Genomic DNA, 25390 nt, shown 5'->3' with positions numbered 1-25390 from the left:
CACTTCCCTGAGCAGCCCTGAGCTAGGGCACAGCCTGCTTGTTGAAGAAGGAAATGAATCCTAGGTTTGATACTATTAGTAGAGAGGGCATCAAAAGGTATATGCAGAAGAAGCAAAGATCAGGGCTGGATTTGCTGTCTTAAATGTGGTGTGTTTCCTACACTACATACAAAACCATCTTTTTTAGTAGGTGATATCTTTTAACAAAGACATCAGTAATAAGCACAAACCAAATACATACATTTATATATCAAAAGAAAAAAAAATCTTTCTAATGCCTATTTACACTCTCTGTATTCCAGGTGGGCTATGTTTATGGGCTGTCTCTTGCAGATTTTCATATCATAGAGGCAAGCAGTCTCTGCTCAGGAATAGAATTTCTTGCATTTTCCAGGTGACAAAGACAGTGAGTCAACATATGTTAAAAATAATGAAAACCTGTACAGGATAAAATGATAGTATGAGTAAAATGTTGTCTGGAACATGCTGGAATAGGTGAATTTTTAGCAGAAGAGACCTGTCCCCTTGCAATTTTCTTCCTCTCACTTTTTAGTGAGTGCCTGTTTCACTAAGCTTAATGAGTCTAGTTGCTGCCAATTTGGCCAAGTCCCAGGCTTGTGCTTTATTGACCAAATATGTGTCAAAAGTAAAGCTCGACAGAGAACTTGTCACAAGAGGGACTTTTCATGAGGGCATGTAGTGATAAGACTACAGGACAAGCTGAGGGAGGGCAGCTTTATGTTATCAATGTTGTTCAGATGGCCACAGCACTCAAGAGTGCCTCTTTAAAAACTTCAGGGGACCTCAAGTATCAGTACCTCGTTACCTAAAATACCTTCTCTACGTTGCAGTCCTGTGTTATTTAAAAAGTCTTCCATACCTTTGCTATGTTGCAGTCCTATGAACAACCCCACAGAGCTCTGGCTCTTTCTCTCTTTCTTGTGCAGTTTTAGCTTGCTGCTTCCTATCCCTGTCTATCCCTTGTGTGATGACTTACCCTTTCTGCCCCTCACACAACCTCCTGTCCCTTCCTCTTCACAGCAAGTAGACTCCAGCTGACTGACCACTCCACCAGCTAACTCACTCTTGTATCACCCATAGCTGTGAGGGCAAGGCTGTTCCCACTCTTTGGTAATTAACACAGCTGCAATGTATGGGGGGGCAAGATTGCCTTCAGCACCATCTCTGTCTGTTCTCCCAAAGCTTTATATTAGATTTTAGGAAGAAATGCTTTACTGTGGGGTTGGTGACGCCTTGGGACAGGTTTCCCAGGGTGGCTGTGGTCTTCCCATCTCTGGAAGCGTTCAAGGCCAGGTTGGATGGAACCCTGAGCAACCTGATCTAGTGAAAGGTGTCCCTGTTTGTGGTGGGGGCATTGTAAGTGAATGATCCCCAAGGTCCCTTCCAAACCAAACTGCTCTGATTAAATGCCTGAAGTTTTGCTCTAGTGGACTTGGGATGTGTAGAAGGTGACTATATCAAACATCTGCCTGGGCAAGCAGAAGTTTGTTTCGTTAAACACGTAAGAAAAGTTCTTGGTTCTGAGTTCTTGCTGACTGTATCCCAGTCAAATATTTGTCTCTTGTTTTAGAGGCAAAGAAATTGCTTAATTTAAATGAACCTTTTGTTTTAAACTATAAATAGGAAGTCATCCTTTTTCTCACGCCTTTACTCAGACAACTTTTTATTAGTCTTATTTTGACATTTGTGTTGGAATTAATGTGATTGGCAGCAGAATCTAATAAATGAGAATTTCAGAGGTGTTTCTGTGCTGCTAAATGAACCTTTGCCTGCAGTTTGACTTGGCAGCACTTGTAGAGTTCTGCATCAGCTGGATTTTATTGTGTGGGGAGATAGATAATCAAAAAGGGAATCGTACGTGCCTGCAAATTAAACATTTTGCTCCGAGTACTGGCTTGTGGTTGAGCAGCAGTGTGATGTCAGGGAGGAAGGGTGGGGGAGCGCCAGCCCAGCGCTACATGCACAATAGCAAATGTTCAACAAAACACTTGTGTCAAAACAAATCAGATCATAAGCAGCACTAGCTTGCTTTGCTTTGTTTGCAGGGAGCTCCTCGTCCCTGCCTTGTGATGAATGGTGCTGATAAGCATGGGGGAGTTGCTGTATATAGCTAATGTCTGGTTTAATACCTCTTAATTTCCTAGCAGAGGTGTTCTTTACACTTAGCCCTTTGCAAGTCTTCCAGAACAAGTCACGATACTGCCACACTAATGCTGTAATTGATTTAATTGTGCCAGTATATGTTGTTGTTGTTGCTTTTGGTGGGTTTTTTTTTGTTTGTTTTTGTTTTGCTTGTTGCATTCATAAGGCTTTGTGCTGTGCAGGGAATGGCAGCATCCAGCAGTGGACATGACCTCTCTTGTGCTGGGCCAGGAGTTTCAAAATCAATGGGTTATGCTCTGCCTCTTGGATACAGAGCCCGTGCTACTGAAGCACGCAATGCTAATTTGTCTGAATATTGATAATATGTTGGGAGAAGTCATCCCCTCTCACTCCTTTACCTCAATGGACCTATTGATCTTTTTTGTTATGTTTCTGTGATTTACAGAACTTGGTCTGATGATTAAAGAAAATTATCCTTTGAGCAAGCTAATTTTCAGTGCATGTTTTTAATACTGTGAGGGGGTGTAAGCAACATAAAGCTACAGTTGTTCTCATTTGTGCGTGGTGGGAGATGGCATGAGCCCTGTGGCTACCCAGTTTTAATAACTTTAGAGGTATTTGACTGAGTCACAGTTCCTGAAAACAAACAATATTTAAATTTTATTAAAGAACTCCAGTGATCCTTGCTGTTGTCGTGTTTGGAACGCTGTGTTCTGGTAAAATGGAGATCACTGTTGTTGCAGCTTTCCCCAGGACAGGGCCAGAACAGATGACTCACTGGTTTAAGCTGGCAACAGTCAGTCTGTAAGCAGAAGTTTTTGCTGTATTTCTGTGAGACAGTACTTTTCCTAAAGACCCCACTTTTGCAGTTACCTTCCAGAGTAACTATGTTTTTCCCTGCGACAGTTGGGCTGGGGAATGGTGACATACCCTCTGCAAACTTGTGGCCTGGAATACCTGTATGCTGGAAACTGGTGCCACCATCCTTGTTTTGGGACAGGATGAGGACCTTTGTGCTGTTGAGGCAAAGGTGGATTCAGATGTAGAGCAATAGAGTGCTTTGGGGCAATTGTGAGGATTCAGGAGGTGCTGCAGAGGAAATGGTGTTTTTGATCCTGGAGAGTGTTTTCTCTGCACTTGAAATAAAATTGTTAGGAGTAGGAAGGTCAGGGGAAATTTGCATATGCTTTGAAAAAGCCTTATGTTGTACTCTACCTGATGCTTCCCTCACTTTGGAGTTGGGAGGACTTGTGGTCTTTCCTTCTGGAGGTGTCACTTTTTATTTTTTCTCTTTCTTGGGGCAAATAGAAGTAAACCTCAGCAGTGTCTACAAAAGTTCTGGGTTACATAATCAATAGTACCTTTGCTCTCCTGAAAACATGAGTAGCTTGGTGTTTAAGAAGTGGCATGTTTAAAAGGCAGGCAGGGCTGCATTTCTTGGAGCTGCACAACAAGGAGTGGGAGCAGCTTGTGACTGTCCTTAACTGGCTCCCTGCTCTTCACCTTGACCTACTGCCTTCCTGGGGGCAGCCCTGCTGGAGGAAGGACACGTGAGATGTGTTGGTGGGATTGGTCCCACGGTGTTCACTGAGCAGCCTGAACCAGGGCTGATGAGTCAACGAATGATGCAGGATGTTTTTTTGATGATTGCGTTAACTGAGCAGACAGAAGGTGTGTAATGGAACAAATGCCCCCCACAAACCTTGTTGAAAGAGCTTTAGGGTTGTGGTGGGGAGCATTTGTAAAATACCTGAGGAACTGCACTGGCCATGTTCCTTTAAGTTTGCCTTTTTTCAGATGCTCTGTGAGGCAGTTTTCAACTACACATTATTTTCTCCTGAAAAATGTTTTCCTTGGGCAGGCTCTGATTCAGCCAGGCATTTAACGCTGTTACTGGACACCAGTTGTATGCATGTGTCTGCTTGAAGAGGGACACAAACATCCTAGTGACACTCAGGCTGCTTCCACAGGGTCTGTGATAGAGAACATGGGGATGATTTCCTCATTCATTTACATGTATTGTCTATACACATATACATACACACTTTCTATTCTTCTATCAAGTACCCAAAATAAACTTTCTTAATTTTTCATCGAGCCTGGACTGGAGGCATCTCCTGAGGGTTACCAGGAAGGTTTGATCAGGTGCATGTGAGCTGGTTTTGATGGTGGTTTTGCTCATCCGGTGGCCACAATGAGCACTCCTCACAATGTGTGAAGAAAAATACAGTAACAAAACATATGCCACGGCTTACCTTTATTATTATCATTAATTTAAAAAATCCTAACCAACAAAACACATCCCAGCACTGCTCTAGCCAATGTTTTATTCACATGTGAGGCAGGAGGACTGAATACTTTTTCTTACAGCCTTTTTTCCTTCAACTTACAACAAAGGCATAAATGGCAAGCTGTAAATGATAAACTGAAGTGGTGTATCCAAACAAGCAAGAAAAAAGCATCTCGAGGAAAGCCACAGGTTTGAAATCTGATTTTTCTAAATCATAAATAATGTATTTCATCTGGCTTTTTTGATCAGAGGTTTCAGCTCTAAAGGGCATGCTGGGCAGAGCTGATGGGCAGAACCAAAAAGATAAGCCATGTAAATGACATGAGCTGCAAAGAGGATTTCATCTTTTCTGTAAGGTGGGGGGAATCCGTCATCAAATGTGTAAAATTTCTTTAATCGCTAGACCTGGCAGGGAAATGCATGGAGTTCCAGCAGTGATAATCGGTGCTTCAGGTCTCTAGAATAGCCAGTGAACCAAAATGTTTGTGTTTTTACCTAATTCCTTCAGGACTTGAACACGTTAATGTCATTGCATTCATGCCAAATAAGGATACATACAGAGAAAAAAAAAAGAACCCCAAAATAGAACAATAGAAGGGCTGGGTCTTGTCTAGAATTTTTTTTTCCCCCCAAGATTTAGGGACTGCTTTCTGCAGATTATTTATAAGTTTATCAAGCCCAGTGTCCCACTGCAGGCAGGGATCAGCCTGGGATCCAGAAGCTGTTGTGTAGCCCAAACTCCCATTCTTTCTCCCACTGCATTAGCCCAAAATGCATGGAAGCATGACTTTACCTCCTGCATCCACCACACCCAGTGGCAGCCAGTTGAACTGGTAGATCAGGGCTCTGAATTTCTCACTCAGAGCTTGTGCTGGTTTTTTAATATGCTGGGGTTTTTTTTTATTAGTCAAGATGGGGCAGACCTATCCTGCGAGGGAGGCTCTGCTCTCTGGATGCTCCAGTTAAACATAGGAAAATAGCCCCCCACCGTCCCGGTGTTGGGCCACCACCTCTGCTCCTGGGGGTGCAGGCAAAGAGTGACTCCCTCAGAGTAAAGGTGTGTGCTTTCCTGTGCTTGAACACAGGACTGAGAAGGTGATGTGTTGCTTGTCACGAGCTGTTTTCACTTGAGCTCATGTTTTGCTGCGATGTGTGAATCCCAAGTCCTACCTCTAGTCTCTGTTCCTGTGGCTGCTGGTTTTATTGCTCTCCTTTTGGATGAAGGCTGTCTTGGGAGACTCTTGCCTTTGCAGCTCTGTCCCTGGGAGGAGGCTGCTGGAAGAAGTCAGGTCGAGGCAGCCTGATTTTTAACCTGACCATGCTGCAACCTCAGCACAAGGTACAACCACCCTTGCTCTTCACCCTGCCAAAATACACTCTGGTGCACAGGCTCACGCTGCAGCCCTGAGGAGCTGCAGCACAATTATCCACTCTCTCTGATGCTGGGTTTGGGGGCCCTCAGCAAGAGCCATCAGTGAGAAAATGTGTGAGCTCCTGTGAGGAGCAAGAGGAGGCTCCTGAAGGGCATCCTGAGCTGTGGTTGGGATATTAACCAGGATATTAATTGGGAGTCTGACCTGGAAGCAAGCAGGAGCCCCTGCAGGCGCTGTAAGAAGTTGGTTTGCTGTGCACGGCATGGACTAGACTTCAGATTTAAAGGCAATTTAGAGCTCCATTGACTTGTAAGGTAAAAGGGTGACGTGGGTTTGCTTCATTCCTCCCCTAAACTCAGGGACAGTGAGCCAGTGCAGGGGAAATCCGAGCTGCCTTCACCCAACAGAGTCTTTATGCAAAGTGTAAGATGAGCCAGGTCTTTGCAGTGCCTAAGAAAAATACCCTTCTTCAAATGCATGAGGGAGGCAATTTCTTTGTGGTAGGGCCAAAAAGCCTGGGTTGGTATTTTTGGTTCTGGAGAGTGTTTTCTTTACACTTCAAATAAAATTGTTAGGAGTAGGAAGGTCAGGGGAAATTTGCATATGCTTTGAAAAAGCCTTATGTTGTACTCTACCTGATGCTTCCCTCACTTTGGAGTTGGGAGGACTTGTGGTCTTTCCTTCTGGAGGTGTCACTTTTTATTTTTTCTCTTTCTTGGGGCAAATAGAAGTAAACCTCAGCAGTGTCTACAAAAGTTCTGGGTTACATAATCAATAGTACCTTTGCTCTCCTGAAAACATGAGTAGCTTGGTGTTTAAGAAGTGGCATGTTTAAAAGGCAGGCAGGGCTGCATTTCTTGAAGCTGCACAACAAGGAGTGGGAGCAGCTTGTGATTGTCCTTAATTGGACAGCCTGGGGCTGGGATGGCTAAATGTGAGTGTGGTGGGTATCAGCCTCAGCAGAAGGGTGTCTGCTTTTATCCCCCTGGCAGTGGCAGGGAAGGGATTCACTGTACCAGTCACAGTGCTGGTTCTGGTGAGCCAGCTTGCAGGATTCCATGTCAATTCTTCTTCTGCACCAGAGATGTAATGACTTGGGATTTTGCCTCCAAATTATCTTACGTGGCAGATTAACCTGGGTTTGTGTTCTGGATCTGTGCAGTGCTGTGCAACCATTGCTTTTGTCACTTGTGGAGACTTGTGTTTTAGCTCATTTATCTTCATAATGAGTTCTGTTTCACACTTCTGCAGACAAGCACAAATGTAGAAATGGATACCATTAGGGAAGGAGGAGGATCCTGGAGGCTGAACTCTCAGAGAAATTGGGTTTTTACCTCTGGAAGTACATGGAGGGGCCTGCATTTTGATACCTAGGAAGCAGCTGATGTCCTTGCTACCAAGGAGGAGATGCATGTTGTCCTTCTTCTGCTCTCTCAGACAGTATCTGTTGTCCATTGCTTGCCTGTGAATCATGGCCAAGGTAGGTATGTTCTTCACAAAGCTCAGCTGTTGTGTGGGCAGTGCCTGAGATGGCGACCTGAAAGAGATGGAGTCCTCCCTCCATTACAGCCTCAGTTTTGCAGTTTTAAGCACTGTTCTTTGCCATTTTTCTTTTTTTCTTCCTCTTACCCTTGTCTGAAAAAGGAGGATTCCTCTGTGTAAAGTGTGTTGGCCTATGCCCCTAGAAGGTGCTGTGAATCAAAAGGCTTGAGCTTTTTTTGTGAAATGGGACAGATTGCTGCCGATCCTCTCCAGAGGACAGCTGCTGTTCCTGTTTTCAGGGGAATTTTGTTGTGGAAGAGAGTGGCAGGGAAGGCTGGAACAAACCCCTTGTTTACTCTTGGCACATGCTCTCCTTTTGTCCTCCTCGAGCTTGCAGGAGGGCAGGGGCTGCCAGGACAAGGCTTTGCAGAGAGCTGGCCATGGCCACAGCCGGGGGATTAGTTCCTTGGGAGGACAGTTGGATTGGAGCTACCATGTTGTTGTGGGAAATGCTGCTGCCAGCACTGCCTCTGAGATGGGTTTCCAGGAAACCTGGATTAGGATTCCACCTCTATTGCGCTCTTTGAGGCGTTCATTAATCTATTTATTTTTATGACACGAGACTCCTGTTGTGTTATCTTGTCTCGATGCCTTCAGTTTTAGCTTTCATCTTTTTCAGGTTCTGTGCTACCTAGGGGTGCAGTTCTGAGCCTCACGTTCAGCGTCAATCAGCTCTCTGCACAGAGCAGGGAGACAAAACAAATCCTTCTCCTGCTGGAGACCAAGGACAACTCTCAGGCCCAAAAGCACAAACAACAGTGGACTGAAGAAAGAAAACAAGAAGAATGGGTCTGCATAATCTGGAGCTGTAATTGGACAATTAAACCCCAATATTCAAATAGACCAAAACTTATAGAGCTATGAGGTCTTGTGACCGTTTGTCCATTTTGTGACCATTTTGGGTCCACCTTGGGTGTAGCCCTGGCCAGGCTCTTGTCCTACCCTGGGTATACCCTAAAGGCCCTTCAGTAAATACCTACTTTATTCTCCAGTCTCTGATGGGGCAGATTTTTGCTTTCTGATCCCTTCCTATGAAGGTTTTGCTTACAACCTGTTGGTCCCATAGTTAGACTTCAGGCTCTCCAAGGCAGGACTTTATTTGTGTATTTTGTGTACTTGACACAGAAGAGCCATGATCTTCCATCAAGTGTGTAGCTATTCCTGCAATGGAAATAATGGTTTCCTTTCTCCTCTTGCATGAGCAAAGGTATGCAAAAGTTATACAGGGGTGGCCTCCGTGCAAAGTAGGACATGAGTGTCCCAGAGATCCTTGGGCATAGAAGGCTTCTCTCTTTGCTCTGTAAGCACTTTGGCCAAGCTGGTTTTTCTTACACTTTTTATAGTCTTCCAGGTAGTAACATTTTGTAGTCTTCCGGGCAGGAGGAGGAAAAAAATAAAATTATGCTTTAAAAGCACAGATCCATGAATGTAAGACATAGCACTGATACCCTTTGAACCTCAAACCGAGTAGCTGCAAACCGAGGTTGTTTATGTTTTGGGTTTTTTGGGTGGATTTATTTATTTTTTTTCTTTTTTGAAAACTGAAACAGCACATTGTAACTGTGGAGATACTATGTATTCTGAATGGTTTTCCAGGGTTTAAGTGTAGCTATTAGCTGCCTCCTTTTAAATGAGCCATTTCAGAGTGATAATCTCTCCCTATCAGATTGTGATTTTGAGCAATTGTTATCTCTGATATTAGCTTTAACCTTTCCTGTGAAAGCTCATTAAGATGGAGAAAACATACACAGGGGAGACCACACAGAGCTCATCTTTCAGTAAGCAGCCCTTCCTCTTTAGCAAGGGAAACTGCTTAAAAAACAGTCAAGAGAATGGTGTGTTTTTTGCCAGGGGAGCACCATGGAATAAATGAGATTGTAGATTCATGAAAAATCATGTCACCGATAGGGCTCTAATGCTGTGGTCCAGGTTGTTGATCCTTCAGTAAAACCTGGGGGAGTGGAGCAGGTGAGGGAGAACATAGGAAGGAGGAGCAAGGTGCTTATTGGTGCTGCTGAAAGGATGATTTTTGAGGAAAAAACACGTGGGGCTTTTGCTTTGTTTGTGCCGTGATCCCTGCAGCGGTTCTGTTGCTGTTTGTATTTCACTCTAATCTGTACAATGTTGATCTAGATGTTTAATGAGTGGATTGGTGTGAAATCAGACTTTAGACTCCCAGGCAGTGGCTTAGTAAATACAATAAGCAGCCACTCTTCTAGCCTGGAGGGGCTGTTATGAATTTTTAATCACTTTTTTTTTTTAATCACATACCATACTGACAGTATTTGGATTCGTAGAAAAAAAATAACCCCAACCCCTCACTTTCCCAAGAAATCTCCATTTCAAATATTTACACGGTGCAACACAATTGCTACCCAGTTATTGGTGAGCAAGCCCTTTGTGTCATTATGACAGTGGTGGAGACAGACACTTGAAAGAATCATTCTAATATTTACTCTGACAGGCAGATTGAGAGAGACCTGATGTGAGAGGAGGGTGTCAGGGAGCCTTGGGGACAGGCATAACCTGCTGCAGGCCCTCATCAGTCTTTAACTCCTTCTGTCAGCTGAAGGTTGGGTTTTGAGCAGTGGTGGTTTGCCGTCCCTGTTCTTAGCTATGCTCAAAATGCCTCCTGGAGGTGATGGACCAGCTCTGTGCAATTGCCCCACTAGTAATCTTTCAAAACCATTGTCTCTTGCAAAGACTAAAAACCCACCAGAAGACTGAAAATTCAAAGCAGCCCCTTCTAGATATCTCTGCTCAATCAGGAGGTGAAGCCTTTTGAACAGGGAAGCAGAGGCAGCCCAGTTCTCCAGCTTTTACAACAGGATTACCTGCAGTACAGGGACACACGGTGCTGAGGGCTGTGCAGACACAGCCTGGGAGCACGAGAGTGCCCTGTGAGCAGAAGTGAAGGCAGAGCAGGGAGAAGGGGGTGTCCTGGCTCCCCAGGGCAGCACGGCAGGGGACACCGAGGCAAACGTGAGAAGGGGCTTGGGGGGTTGCCCTGCTAGTGGCCACCGGCTGGCAACCCTCCCCTGGGGCCAGCCCTGGCCCACGGGATGTTGGTGAGGCTTAGAGGCCTCCAGGTGTACTCACATGTGTGCCAGGCTGCTGTGGTCCCACTGTGATTTTGTCAAGAGCGGGTGTAAAATGCCGAAAGTGCCCTTTGCATTTTCATGGAACGACGTTTTCATTCCGACTTTTGTTGGAGTGAAGCAACGAGGTGACAGGACTCCAAAACACCTGTAGCCCAGTGTACAAGTAAAGCCTCCTTATTCTGTGCTGCCTGGTGCTGGTGGGCAGGAGCTGTGGGGCTGGAGTTGCAGTGTCTGCTGCAGCACACGCAGACTGGAGAGACAGTAACTCCCTATTAAAAACAGGTAATGGGCCATGACGTCCACTAAATGAGGTCTTGTGATAGTCACAACAAATGCAGTGTTTCAGGCAGATGAACATAATTCTGTCAGTGGGATTAAAAGGAAGTGCCGCAAAATTACACAGATGGTTTTCAAGAAGTCATAAAAAGTTAATTGAAATGGGGTTTTGTTTGTTGTCTTTTTTATTAGTTCTGTGCCATGTTGCCACAGAGCACTGGGTATGTGGTTTAAAAAGGATTTTTAGGGAGGTTAGGTAAAGTGGGAAAGTATTAGATGGGACCTGTTTATAAAGAGCTTGGGGGGGGGTTTCTTCTTGTCCTCTCCTGCAGCTTTTCATCTGCCCAAAAGGAGGATGCTCCTGTTTATTCCTCCTAGCAAGGCTACCTGAGGGAAAGAAGCAGGAGCGCTCCATGCTGGTGCACCTGGGGATGGGGCGGGAAGGGGTGCTCGGGGCACTGAGAGAACCTTTTCTCTTCAAGAGAAGAACCCATTTTAAACTGCTCTTTGTGGATTCTTGTCTGGGCAGTGCCATTTTGCTTGTGCTGAGGAGCTGGCCAAGCAGACAGCCTGCCCTGGCAGCTTGTGCACCAAGTGACAATGTCCAGTTTGCCCAGCAGCCTGACTACGAGAAATTGGAGCAGTCTGAGGAACCCTGGGATGCATATGGGCTTTCTCATCGTGTACTTCAGCCCTCCCAGCTGAACTGCAGTCCTTGGCTTTCAGCCTTCGCAGCCAGTTTGGTTCCTTGAAAATTGAGTGTGTGTCACAGATTACAACAGAGCTGTGATTTCCTTTGCGAGGGTTTTTTTTCCTATCTGCTGCTGCTTGCAGAGCTGGAATCTCTCATGGATGGGCTGTTTCTCCATTGCAGACCTGAGGATGGGTGGTGCCTGTCTGTAGAGTTCACATATTTGGCAGTTTAACAAGTCAAGGGTGGCTTTGGCGTTATGGTAAGATAAATGCACAGAGTTCAAAATACAATTTATCATCTGCTTTAAAAACAGCAGTGATGCGCCCTGAGATGTGGGATCTCTGAGCAGGAGGAGGTGATCTCCATCCCAAACACATCGTGGATTAGTTGGGAGCTGAACCAAAAACCAGAGGCACAGAGTCCAGGCAATCTGGCTAATCCTGGGGGCAAGTTCTGCCTGCAGTGTTTGGGCATCTGATGCCTGGGCAGGGGTTTTGGATCCTGGATACCCTGCAGGTACTCCCATGGTGGTCAGTGCCCTAGAGCTGTGCTGAGGGGACAGGATGGTTTGTGTGGAGGCTGCCAGCATCCCGTGGGCTGCCTCGCCATGCCCTGGCCACCCTACTTGCATGGTTCAGGGGGTCAGTGTCCCTGAGACACGTGACAATTTTGCATTCTGCCCCTGTGCTGTGCCAACACCTTTCCAGCTACCAAAGCACAGCACTATGAGGGCTTCTATGGGAAAAATTACCTCCAGCTCAGCCAACCCAATACACTCCACTGTGAAAGCAGTTAAAAGGAGGAGTGGGAGAGCATAGGAACAAGCTGTGTACAGTGAGGGGTTAGATCAAGGGGAATGCCAAAAATTAGCACTTACGCTTGCCAAGTGGCAGAATTGAGCTGTGGAAGAGCACTGTGTTGGCACCTCCCAGGCAAGGAGGCACTACAGCCACGTTCTCCCTCTCCCAGCAGCAGCCAGGCACTGCTGCTATGGGTTTTGGCACAGACACCTCAGGTGTTTGTGGGCTGGGGCGGTTCAGACCCGCACTGTGGTGCGGCTGGGGCCAGCGATCCCCCAGCACCTGTGTCTCAGCCAGGGGTAAAGGTGCAAATAGAGACCCAACCCATATGCCTGAGCAGGCTGGCAGAGGTGGGCAGCCTCCCTCTGAGCCTCTTTGTAATTGTCAGCATCTGAAGAGCAGAAATACTGTTTCTGTAGAGATGTTTTCAAGGAAGACAGGCTCTGTCTCCATCCAGGTGGGCAGTGAAGACCTCTGCCAGAGTGCTCCCATGGCCATCAGTGCCATGGGAAAGTTCAGTCCCACCAATGAAACATCTCCTGAAGAGTCATGTCTTTACTCGGTGTTTCACGGTGACCTCGTGTGTGGTGGTTTTATCCACTCTTTGAATTCTGTGTGGTATTTGAAGCTAAATTCTTGAGGAGGGATTTTTAGCCCCTAAAGACTTGGGTGGGGAAATGTGTTTCAAAGATTTCCAAATTGTTGCAGTATTTAGTACAGTGCTGGAGAGTTGATTTCTCCTTTTAACGCTCACCTGGCATGTCTTTGCTTGTTCTACAGCCTGTGGAAAGCACTGCAGAGATTTGCATGGGATTTGCTTGACCCTGCCATGTGATGAGCAGGATCAGGTTTTAGTGGTTTTATCAGCCTGTCAGCATGCATCATTTTCTCTCGGGGGAAATAAGTGATCTGCTTGCCTTCCCTGCTTATTTCACATTTGACTTGATGCTCCCAATGTGGCAAAGATACCCTGAACTCTTTTAATCGTGCTCCTTTGGAGGGCAGGGATAAAAGAATGTGTTCTCTGAAGGCATTTCCTCTGCCTGTGGGCTAACTGGGGCCAGGGGTGATTTGAAGTAAGCATCCTTGTAAGTGAGCCCCTCACCAGGTTTTGCATTTCTGTGTCCCTGCTCTGTCCTTAACACTTTAGGGGTTTTGATCATCAAGATCAAGTCTGAGGCACCAGATCTCAGTCACAGCTGTGCTTAAAGCAACTCCTTTTATCTCTCTAAAGCAAACCCTCCTAACTGTAAGCAGGTAAGGAGGATTAACACTAGTTAGTAATTTGTCTCTTGCTCTTTAATATGCATGTAACCCCATGGGGACAGACACAACCTCCATTGCCTCAGACAAGGCAAAGAGCTGGACAAACAAGGCAGCTGGAGGGCTCAAGTGGGCCTTAGGCAAGAAATAAATCTGTGACTTTTGCTCAGGTACTCATTCAGCCTTCCCTCTGGCTTGGTAGCTTTGAAATCTCCTACTCCAGCGGCCCTGCAGCAGTTCTGCAGACAACTGTTGAAATCTACAGCCAGAGAGGAGGCAGAACTGCAGTATTCTGTCGGAAATTCGTCCTTGAATGTTTCCTGCATCTGTGATGTACTTGGCGGATGAGTTTCAGATTTCCCGCTGTAGTTTTGTCAAATTTATATGAACTGCTTTGAGACAGAAGTGGAAGATGTGGCCTTGTCAGGTGCTGTGATTTGTGCTTGTTCCAACCTCAGTCAGTAAGGGAAAACAATGGCATGAAAACAGCCCACCTGAGTAAAAGCATTTGAAAACGTGGGCTTGAGCTGTGTCTGCTGTGACGTGACATCCTGGTGCGTGCTGGGACCCGCAAGGCCACGGGACAGTTTCTCAGACGTTGCCTTGTGCAACCCCTTGGAGGCAGAACACAACGCAGGAAAAGTGTTCTCACCAAAAATCTTGGGGACTTCACTGAATAAGAGGTTTAATCAAGACTGAAGAGGACTTCAGTGCTCTGAAACACTTCTGTAGTGCTTGGGTGAGTAGGGATGGACTGAAAGAAAGAATGCCTAAGGTTTTTTTCCTTCCTTGCGCGCAGACACTGACCAAATAAATTGTTTCATCTTTGCAGTAATTCAGGTGACAGTGTGCGTAGTCACAATCAAAATGCTTCACATGAAAAACTGCCGCTGTTAATAGGAGCTTTTTAAGCAGAGCAATTGGCAGCTACCTGCTTGGCTCAAATGAATTTATTAGAATAAATTAGCCATTTTTCTTTGTTTCCTCCACTGTCGCGTTACAGGTTTACACACAGCTTCCTATGCCTTCCTGTGTATTTAAGGTGCATAAACCAGATGTGTGGAGTCTGCCTCGATTCCTGGCAACTTGAGCAGTTAGTTGCAATTTATTGGCAAAGAAGAGGCAACTTCCCTGTTTTCCTGGCGAGGATTTAGTTTACTGCCCTGTGCAATGGCACACGGAAGGTGCATCCCTCAGAAGTAACGACTGTCTGGAGACTCCTTATCGCTCCGAGGTCCGCTGGTGCTGCTAATCCACTGTGCTTTAGTTGTGTGGAGTAAGAACCCTGTTAGAACAGTGGGTCGCACCAAAGAATCCATGGAGCCTTGCTGCCTTTCTCTAAAGACTTGCAGAAGGATTTTTGTGCCAGGCAGGACAGAATGCATTGCGTTACCCATAACAAAGGCAGATTTTGTGCTGGCCATGTCTTGCTGCTGCTGGGAAGGGATGTGAGCCAGTGGTTCTTGCAGTGCACTCTACCAGGTGCAAGAAGCCACACTGTTAATTTAGGAGAAAACCATGCTTCTGCTTACAGTGTTCCTTCACCTTTACAAATCTTGTTGGTGTCTTTTGGTTTCATTTGGTTGTTTTTTTTTTTTTTTTTTTTTCTTGATGCACTTAAACTTTACAGTCCTCTTTTTTCTGAAAATACTTTATAGTATTTTCTGCTTTCCACCATAGAGCCTTGGCCTCTTGCATAGCAGTAGCTAAGCAGCGAGACTGCTTGAGCAGTTGCCAGGAAAGTTCAGTGATGTTCAGAAGCAGCACAGAAGGAGTGATTACAGATTCTGGGTGCTTCATTCCACTGTTTTCAGCACTGCTTGATCCTGTTGTTTTGCCATGTTTTTTGGGCTGAACCTGTTCCAGCTAAGATGTAATGGGACAGTGCTAGAGACTGCAAACAGAACCTTGAGCAGCTCCGATGGGTTAATGTGTATTGAAGGAAGGACAGCCAACCAGCAGTAACTATCGTGAAACAGCAATTAAGTTGTCGTGGTTCAGTGTTGTGGGCCAGTGCTTTTTCAGATATCAGAACAGGATCTGGGCAGCTACAACCTCAGGTTGTATCACTGTGATTTTTTCCCCCCTTCGTGCTGTCAGCTTTCATTTCAGGCTGTGTCATGTTCAGACGGGCAGGATGCCTCATGAAAATCCCTGTCCACATGCCTTCTTAGTGTCCTCTACAGCTTGTGATTTTTTTTTTTTTTTATGGCATCTTCTTAATACCCCCTGTAGCACAAGATGTTGTTTGGTTGCTTGAGCACCCTTCTCTGGTGCTTTTCTCAGCAATCCACTGCCATGAGCATTCTGGGCTTCACCTGCATCACTGGGCAATGTGTTTAGCTGTTTACCTGGTGGGTTCCCCACCACAGTTGATATTTTTGGGAGGTACAACTTACTGCTACATTTTCTGCTGCGGATGATGAAGCCCTCCACAGGGTGAATGGAGCAGGAATGCAGCTGGCTTTGATGTGGCATCTCTGAGGACTATCTACTTGCCCTAACTAATGTTACTACAGTGAATGTGCTTGTTGGTGCTTCACCCCTTGAAGCTATGGCTGCTTCTCCTAAAACAGATAGAGGTTCTCCCTGCATTGGAGAATGTGCACCAATTACAGCTAATGGTGAGCAATTAGTCTGAATCCAGCAGAAGCTCCACTGTCACAAATTAGCAGCTTAATTTTTATTCCTCTGGTTCTGCTGTCACAGCTGTAATTGGGTCAAACACTTCGGCAAGGGATGCACTTCCATGGCCCACATCTCCCTTGGCAAAGCCTCTGTGCCACGAGAGGGGATCTCCACTGCCCACATTGCCCTTGGCAAAGCCTTTGTGCCATGTCCAAGGTGCCAGAGAGCAGCTGGTGGCTGCCTAGCCCAGACAGGCTGGGACTGGACATGGCACTGACCAGACCTACCCAGTGTGAATTGGCTTTCTGACAGCCCGAGAAGCAGGAGGGAGAGGATGCAGCACCTGGCCTGGTGTTTTTTCCTCTTTTCCGTGTGTGAGATGGCACTGACGGCGTGGAGAGGGGACCTGCCTTGTTTCACGGTTGTGCTTTTGTGTAATTTGAGCCCATCCCCGTTCTGAAAACTTAATGGTTTTGTACAGGCTAAGTGCGAGAAGTACAAATTGTTTCCATTTTTCCTGATGAGGGAACTGTGAGACAGAGCAGTGTTTGACCTCCCACATCACATTGCTGACATTCGGCACAGCTGAGTATTTTGAGCACAGATTTCTTGAATGTCAGCCAGTGCCCTATAAACACCGGTTGCCTTTTGTTGTTCACTAGGCACAATTGTGTGGGAGAAGCAATAAAGCTGCTCTGTAGGCAGGGCACTGAGGAATGCTGCTTGATTTGCATATGAAAACATTTATCCTAATACTCAGAGCTAACATAGCTACCAGTGAGGGGTTTCCATGGGCCCCAAGTCTGGCAGAAAGAGGGTCACACCACCCTCTTCAAATGAACTGCTTTAAGTTTAATTAAGTCCATTAAGTCCTGGGAAGTTGGAAGCTCCCGAATTTCTTAATTGCCTACTGTGCAACTAAAGCTCAGTTGTAATGCCGGGCTTGGAGATTTTTCCCTTTCCTTCCTAATCGTAAACAGCAGCAGCAGCAAGGAGTGCGTAGAGCAGTCGATGCACTGGCAGTGATGGATGAGCCAAAACCGGGAGGCAGAAATAACGTGGCAGATTGGCTGTGGTTTTTAGCTGTCTAGGAACGAGGCAGAGGGGCTCTGCCTGCACACCATCTGGATGAGGCAGTGGGCACAGGAAGAGGAGGGTGCTTTTCACTTGTCCGAGATCAGAGCTGACACTAGGATGTGTTCAGGGTGCCATCTACCCTGTCTAAATATTTACTTCTTGCGCTGTGCTCAGTCTAATGCAATCAGACTACAGTGTGGAGGGCTGCCATATCCTTTTAGCTCTGAATTTGTCTTGCAGTAACAGGCTCTGCTGCCCCCAAACCACGAATGCATATTGCAGGCGAAGACAGGAGGAAGGCTGGAGCTCCAGCTTGCCTTCCAGCAGCCTCGCCCTGCCCTGCTGCCGATGACATCCGACAGCACTCGCTCCATGCACGACCTTAGGCTGTGTCGCTTAACTGAGTTAGTGCAAGCCTGATTCCCTTTTCATTAGGAGGAAGATAAACGAGCCGGCTTTACCTCTTGAAATATAAAAATGTAAATGGGTTTCTACTGGTCTTGGTTTGCTTTTCCGTTTCCACTGATCATGGAACAGTGTTGCACTCTGCGTGTTTTCCAGACACTCCCCCCAGCTGAAGAGTAGTGTGCTGTGACAGGGCCAGTCTGAGAACCTCTCTGCTGAGTAGAAACACATTCCATTTGAGCGTGCTAACCCCAAGTTAAGTTATCCACTGTGGGTGCACACATCCACCCCTGCAGAGTCCTGTGAGGGTGGGATGGCTCAGGAGAAGTTTGGTTGTTTTTTGAAAAAAAATCGCTTGAGTCCCTCGGACCTGGGTGAGATACTGAGTGGGATTTGTTGAGGATGGATCACACACCCACTGGAGCCTGTTATCATCAGTCCTACAGTACCAGTGGCCTTGGTCTGCAGGGCTCTCTGCGATACAGTCGCACAGAACGGGTACACTCGTTGCACAAACACACATTGAATAAAGAGGGTGTACAGTGTTCTACTTGAAAGGATGCTTAATCTACTCATCTCAGGCATGATTGTGATAGTTTCATTTGGTCCTTTGTTCTTGCAGACTTAAATTATTTTTTAATGGAACGCTTAACTTGGACTCACCACCCCATCGTGTCTGTAATTCAGACTAAAACTGTTTCAAAACAATAAATGGAGAACAATTTTTCAAGTTTCTCAGTGGGAGAGTTAAATCATCATGGGCTGTTCTTGTAGCTCTGTGTGTTACAGCAGCATGTGGAGGGGAGAAGCTGAAATACAGTTAAGAAGGGGCTTGATGCCCATGTAAGGAGTGCATTGTTGAGTATTCTCATTTTTTTTTTTAAAGTAAAATTTACCTCATTTTGGCTTTATAACATATTCTTAGATCTGTTGTAGCCATTTGATTTAATAAGTTTAAAGCAATAATGATGGATAAGAGATACTCTCCAGTTTGATAAAGGAATTACAGGAGCAATCCCTGAAAAAATTTCTTTGCATATGTGCATTTACAAATCAATTTTCATGATCTTGTTTAATTTGTGTATGACTGCATGCTTTCACTGTGGTATTTATAGTATTTACTGACTGTGTTGAACACCCTTTTAAGTTCTTAAAATTTAGGGCCAGATAAGTAAAAATGCTTGTGATTTACAGGCACCATAGGCTGAATGAGAACTGGTGAGCCCAGAGAAGAACAGAGGGGGTGAGAAACTGTGGGCCTGATGTGTGTTTTGGTAAGGTGTGTGAGTCTGTGAGTGTTGACAGACAAGGGGCATTGGGTGAAAGATTGTCCCTCTTTCAGCCAACCATTCCCAGGAAACATTTTTGAGATGTCCTGTTGTGTTTTTTTTCTCGTCTGAGCGAATAACATTTTTTTAAAATAGCAGCATAAAGGTTGGTGCTCTGTGTCAGGCAGGGACAGGCATCTGGAGGGGCTCAGAGCCAGAGGCTCATGTGCTGCAGCACAGCAGCACGGCAGGCTTGACAAACTGTGAGAGGACCTTGCTTCCTCATCCTCTGAGGAGGAGAGTAGGAGATAGTGGAAACAACAGTAGTACTTAATTAGAAGGTACACTATTGTCCCCTGTGTATATTTGCAACTGTATATAATGTAATTAACATTACTTTAAAGATGCATGGAAAAATACCTGCTCCTCTAGGGACTTAGTAAGCAGCTGAAGGAGTTTGTGTGCAATGCCACCTCCTCTCTGAAGTAGCTAAAGGGAAAACTGTTGTTGAAGCACAGCAGGAAGGCTCATTAGGTTGCATAACTCCATGTACAAAGTGGGTTGTGTTTGTCTGAGCTGGGCTGGGGGCAGCAGTCTCTATTCCTCTCCTGTCTGTTGGCCAGGCCAGGTCCCATGGCCAAGGCAAATCCAGAGTCTCCTGGGTGCCAGCCCCATTCCAAGGGAGCCAGAGCAACCCTCTGGCTCCTGCATCCTGCCTTGCCAGTGGCTCTGGGACCACAGCGCAAGATGCCCCGGCTCTTCCAGGTGTCAGAAAATGGTATAGGAAACTTGCTGGATGCTCTCCCTTATCTTTGATGCCTTCAGTTTTAGCTTTCATGTTTTTCAGATTCTCTGCTGCCTAGGGGTGCAGTTCTGGGCCTCATATTAAGTGCCAGTCAGCTCTCTTCACAGAGCAGGGAGACCAAACCCTTTTCCAGATGGAGACCCAGGACAATGGGTATGAATTTTCACGCCCAACAGCTTAAGCAATGGTGGACTGAAAGGAGAAACAAGAAGGATGGGACCTCACAACCTGAAGCTGTAATTGGACAATTAAACCTCAATATGCAAATGGACCAAAACTTACAAAAGTGCGAGACCTTGTGACTGTTTGCCCATTTTGTGATCATTTTGGGTCCACCTTGGGTATATCTGTGGCCAGGCTCTTGTCCTGCCCAAGGTGGACCCTAAAGGCCCTTCGGTAAATATCTGCTTTATTCTCTAGCTCTGTCCAGTCTGTGTTTCAGGTCAGCCTTCCCAAGGCATCATCTTTAGCAGATAAGCTAAAACACAGGATGAAAGAGAGGGAATGGAGCTGCTTGAGAAGCAAGGGCGACTTGTGTTCTGCTCCTGTGTGGGCCTCAGGCTCTCACTGTGGTGTCCACCTTCAGATGTACGGGTGGAACGAGTATAGCAATGATAGATGAGGTCTTCTGTGCTGTCTTTGTGTCTGAAATTTTACTTCTTTTTGATAAGTTTGTAAAACTGTGCCACTGCTTAGTTCTTACAGGAGCCCTGACCCTGCCCCCTCCCCCCAGCAAACAGTCATGTTCTTAGGGTTTGTAACTAGAGCCTTTTGTACAGTTCACAAAAAAAAGTGCTCTGTTTAAATGCATGTATTCTACCGCTTCAATATCTTTCTACTATCTTTGCTTAGTTTACCCCTCAGAGATTGTTTGTAATTCTTCACTTTGTTTACATATTAAAAAAAAAAGGTGTTATTCCTAGCTCTGTGTGAGATCACCCTGTTTATGAAATTACACCAGCTTGAGACGCAGTTACCGCAAATAATTGCCAAGAATGCTTGCTCTAAAAACAAAGATTTGTAGTTATTGTTGCCAGTGCTTTTCCCAAATTAAGGTTGGTTATTTAAGGCTGAATATTATGTTTTCATACTCGGTTATCAAGCATTGAGACTGTGTACTCCAGTAGGATGTTATCCTCAAGTGGCATTTTGCTTAATTGAAGGACTGAGGGAGAAAAGTTCTTGGTCCTTTGGGTGTTGGGGACAAAGAATTTGGCAGTCATTTCATCATCATTTCCATCATCCCGGAGAGGTGCCACAGTGAACAAAAACAGAACGAAAACAAAACCACACAGGCAGAAAAGCCCTGTCTTTTCTTGCAAAGAAAACTTTAGAAAATGTGGTTCTGTAGGAGGAAACCTTCTTCAGGTTCTACACCAGGTTCTACACCTGGTGTTGCTGTGCTGTGGATGCCTTGTTCCTTTGCTGTGTGACAAAAAGGCCCCCATTGGGCACAAGCGCTGTTGTGCCTCTGTGAGGGATTAACTCCGCTTACCATGTGGCAGAGTTGCTTTTGATTCCTTTGGTGTGCTTCCCTTCAAAATGCTAATTTCACGTACAAATGGGCGCATCTCAGATTTTTATCCAAATAAGAAGTAAATGGCTAAAGGCAAGGCAAACTTTTTTCGGAAGAAAATTCTCGGGTTATACTGAAAGGCACAGACACATTCCTCTTTCATCAAAATAGATAGCAGGATAGCAGGACTGCAGGGAAGGGTGAGGGATAAGAAATGGAAACTGAAAGAAGGGCTTTTCATTACATCTACTCCCTCGAGAGACAGGGGACATTGGGGAAATGATGCCACTAATCATTGATAGTGTGGGGTCTTGCCTGTTAAATCCATCTGGTCAGATAAAAAGCTGCCATTAGCTGAGAATTTGGTGCTTGCTCTTCGCAGGGGTTGCACAGAAAGGGCTGTTCCCTCTGATGTGATGAAAATTGGCAGGTTCTGGGAGGCTCTGCTGGGCGCTGCCCTTGCGCTGGGAAGCTCAGCAAAGGGCTGGATAATGCTGCACTGTGCTCTTGCACGGGTTTCTGGCAGGCGGTCAGCTGCCTGAAGAGTTCATGGCTTTAACCCCAATAGCATTTTGTTACTGTTTCCCCCCAATGATTGGTGGATGCTTTTATTTTTAGGTATGGGTGCTGAGAGGGGCATTTTTCCCACCACTCCCTTCACTCAGGAGAGCCTTTCAGTGTCTCAAAACCACCATTAAAACCAGGGTTGAGCGTTCCCCTTGCGGGAGGGAATCTGCCCCGAGATGTTACTGATGAGAGAAGGGTGACTGGAAATGTAGGATTTTAGGAGGTATGCTGATGAAAATCAAGAGATTGGGAGAAATACTGATTGCCAGAGATCGTTGTGTTGCTTTGCTGCATGCTGGGGAATCCTTCTCCTAGAAAAAGTGGTGAGTTTTGATCCTGCCAGTGCAGGGGCAGCGCTGATGTGGTCATTTCATGGTCAGAAAAGCTCCTTGCTGTGCGAGGAAAGGTTTGGGTGCAGTAATGATAAAAGTTTCTGTAACTTTTAACAACCATGAAGCAGAATAGCTGCTTTTGTATCTTAAATTTATTTCTGAGGTACGGTGTATAAGGTCTTTTTTTTAACTGCGCAAAATTCTTGTGTAAGCTGTGACTTTGCCATACCAAAGCATCCAGTCTAATATCAGATGCTGAGTCTCTGCAGATTCCCCTAATTCCAGTTTTATTTCCTTTCAAAATCGATACTGGGATATTTTGCATTCCTGAAACCCAAACTCCAGAAATGCTGTGATTTATGGGAATTTCAGCTTTGATAAAAAGAAAGTTGCAGAACGTAAACATTAAATGTATAAAAACAACTCAAGGAAAACTCTGAATATATACATATGTAAATATATGTATATAAAATATATCTATATGAATATATAACTATATAAATACGAAGATATATATCTTGTGTGCACATGTGTATAGCACAAATGCTTCTGAGGAAGTCCATTCCATGGTGACACTGATGCAGTTAAATTAAAAGCATTAAAAAATGTCACATTTAAAATGCAATATCTTCACATTAGAAAATATGTTCTCTTGGATGCCTACAGATGTTTCACTGAGTGCAATTCCAGGTCAGCAGTCCTTTTCCTCTCACAAATACAGCATGGAGATGTAGCGGGATGTCCTTAAAAACAATTCCTTTGTGGAGAATAACTAACTGAATTTACTGCAGAGAAAGCATTGCTTACTGACAGAAATATGGCAGAGCTCTAGACGTGTGCTTTTGGTTACTGAGGTAATTGAGAAAATTAAAGGATGATTCTGTTTGGCATGAATTGCCCACTCGTGCATTGGGCTGGGAGCCTCATGCAGCCTTCTTGGAATTCCCTGGGAAGGGAAGGAGCTGGGGGTTCTGCAGGGCTGGACACTGAATGCGTGTTTTCTTCTCTGTTGTTCTCACTGGAGTTGTTCTGTTTGAAACTGGAGAATCAGTTAACAAGTAATTTATTAACTGGATAGTTTTCTCCATGTTTAAAAGCTTGCTCTATGCCTGTGCATATCTGGCTCCTGCCAGCTCCGAGGCATTTGTGTGTCTCAAAACACGTGAGTAGCTCCCAGAAATCAAGGGCATTATGCTCGTGCTTTGGGAATTTACAGGACTGAGACCTCAAAGAAAACCTGGTCTAAATCTGAGGCTGACTCATCTGCCAGTGATCCTGTTACACTGAGTAGGTGCTTTAGGTGAACTTTCTGGCAGGATGAGGCTCTAAAAAGTGGAAGGAAAGGGCCAAACTGGTGTGCTCAAAAGCAGCATTTGATTTGGGATAACTCCCATCTTTAGGATCCCACCTTGGAGCTCCCTGATCTTAATTGTGAACTAAATCTTGAGCCTCATTAATGTCTATGAGCCTAAGGACTGTGAGTCAGTAGCCATTTCTGGAAATGCTGGGTAAAAGAAAACGGAGATGAGGAAGAAAAAGAAAAAAACGCCAGGAATAAAGGGAGCAAAAGCTAGCGTGAGTAAATGGCTTTAAACAGAGATTGAAATAAGTGATGGACAGTTTTCCCTATTTTCATATAAGCTGTTCATCAGTGTAATAACATGACTGGTGTGGATGGCCTTTAGTTGGAGAGGCTGGCAGGGAGCCACTGGATCTCACTTGTTTTTTGCTTAGACAGAGCTTTGTCAAAGGACACAGTGGCTCTTTGCTGTAAATCTCACTGCTATTTATGCTGCAGCAGCGTGCGTGAGTCCAGGCAGGACTCACCTTTCATGAGGGTTTTTTATATACTGACCAATAATCCATAGGGTTTGAGCATGGTCTCTTCCCTCTCTAGTCAACATCAAAAGAAGATCCCAGAGTGCTGAATAGGGATTTTTCTCTCTGCTGCTGTGGTTGGGGGTGTAAAGCAGAGCACAGTTCAAAGAGCTGCGTTCCTGAAATCGCCTTGTAATGCTTTATTCATATCTTTGATACTGCCTGACAGAAGGCAAATTTATTCATTCTGTTGCCTGGCTGTGATAGAGAGCTTAAGTCCTAGCGTAAGAAAGATAAGTAGTTTGCAGAGATGCTGTTTAAAGACTTTACCTGGTTTTGGGCTGCAGAAGGACAGAGATGCCACCAGAAGTGGCCCTTTGGAGATCACCCAGCTCAGGTTCCTGCCCCAGGGGAGCCCCAGCACCAGAGGGGGCAACTTAGCCTGGTTCAAGGACCATCACTGCATGCAGGGATGGGGCCCTGCTTGTTGGAAGACAGGTATGGGCAGCTGGCTACCTCCTCTCTACTAGCCCAGGGAGCCCCAAAGACGCCTCAATGCCTCTGGTAGCCCTCTGTCCCTGCTGTGGGCCACAGCTCCACTGGCAACTGCATGGTGTTAACCTGCACCCCGAGGCTGAAACTGGACCTTGGCTCATCAGACCTTGCTAGGCTTCTGGTAGAGTCAGGATCCCTCTGGTGTTGAGTTTCAGCTGCTCCTAAGGTTATCAACTGCCATGATTTGCAGAAGGCACGCTCAGAGTTTGGCACCCCCGTTGCTGAGGATGGCCCATCATGATGATGGTGCAATTTCCTCCTTGTCCTTCACTGCTTGGAGATGCATGTCAGGAGGATGGGCTGCCAAGAGACTCACAGCGTGCTCCCCATGCGCTCCCTTCCCTAAGGGTGGGGAGAACATCAGTCCTTGCCAGACGTCAGGAACCTCCCTCGATCACCAGGTTTTTTTTATAGGTGTTTTTCCAATTCTCAGTTTTACAGTTTGTGGTTTTTTTTGTTGAGTAAGTGATGTGACACATACACAGAGGAGGTATTACAAGCTGTAAGGTTTTATGGTGTATCAGGAAAGGAAGAAACCAGATCTATCTGTTGGCAGTAAGTATTAAAAATGAAGCAGGTTTAGAAAGGATTATTTTTGCCTTTTTATTTGGAGAAATAATCTCTCTTTAAAAGTTAGTTACTAATATCCCCCATGACTATACATTTATCTCTACCCCTAATAAAGGATTTTATCATTAATACGCATGAATTTTCACTTACATGATAATCCAATCAGAGGCAAATCTCCCCCTTTAAATGCAAAGTGTTCAGCGGAACAGGGGACTCTTAGATAATTTGTTGAGTAAGATGGCTCAGACATAGCTGAGTTTAATTTTCCCTATACTTTTTGGCGCAGCAGAAGTTGCCTTTTGCCGTGTATTTTGTATTTTCATATGTGCATTGTGGAGGGGTAGAGACAACTGATGGAATACACCGGGCAAACTCGGAGGCTGAGG

At 45.5% G+C, this 25390-nt stretch overlaps 1 protein-coding gene across 2 annotated transcripts in view; it reads left to right on the top strand.

Annotated features, from left to right (window-relative positions):
• Positions 1-25390, top strand: part of ERBB4 (erb-b2 receptor tyrosine kinase 4) — a 576525-nt gene that overhangs the window by 143531 nt on the left and 407604 nt on the right. The window lies entirely within an intron of this gene.

Source organism: Hirundo rustica, chromosome 7 (assembly GCF_015227805.2).
Source record: "Hirundo rustica isolate bHirRus1 chromosome 7, bHirRus1.pri.v3, whole genome shotgun sequence".
NCBI classification, from domain to species: domain Eukaryota; kingdom Metazoa; phylum Chordata; class Aves; order Passeriformes; family Hirundinidae; genus Hirundo; species Hirundo rustica.
Note: the sequence above shows the minus strand (reverse complement) of the source record. Positions and strands in the feature narration are given on the sequence as shown.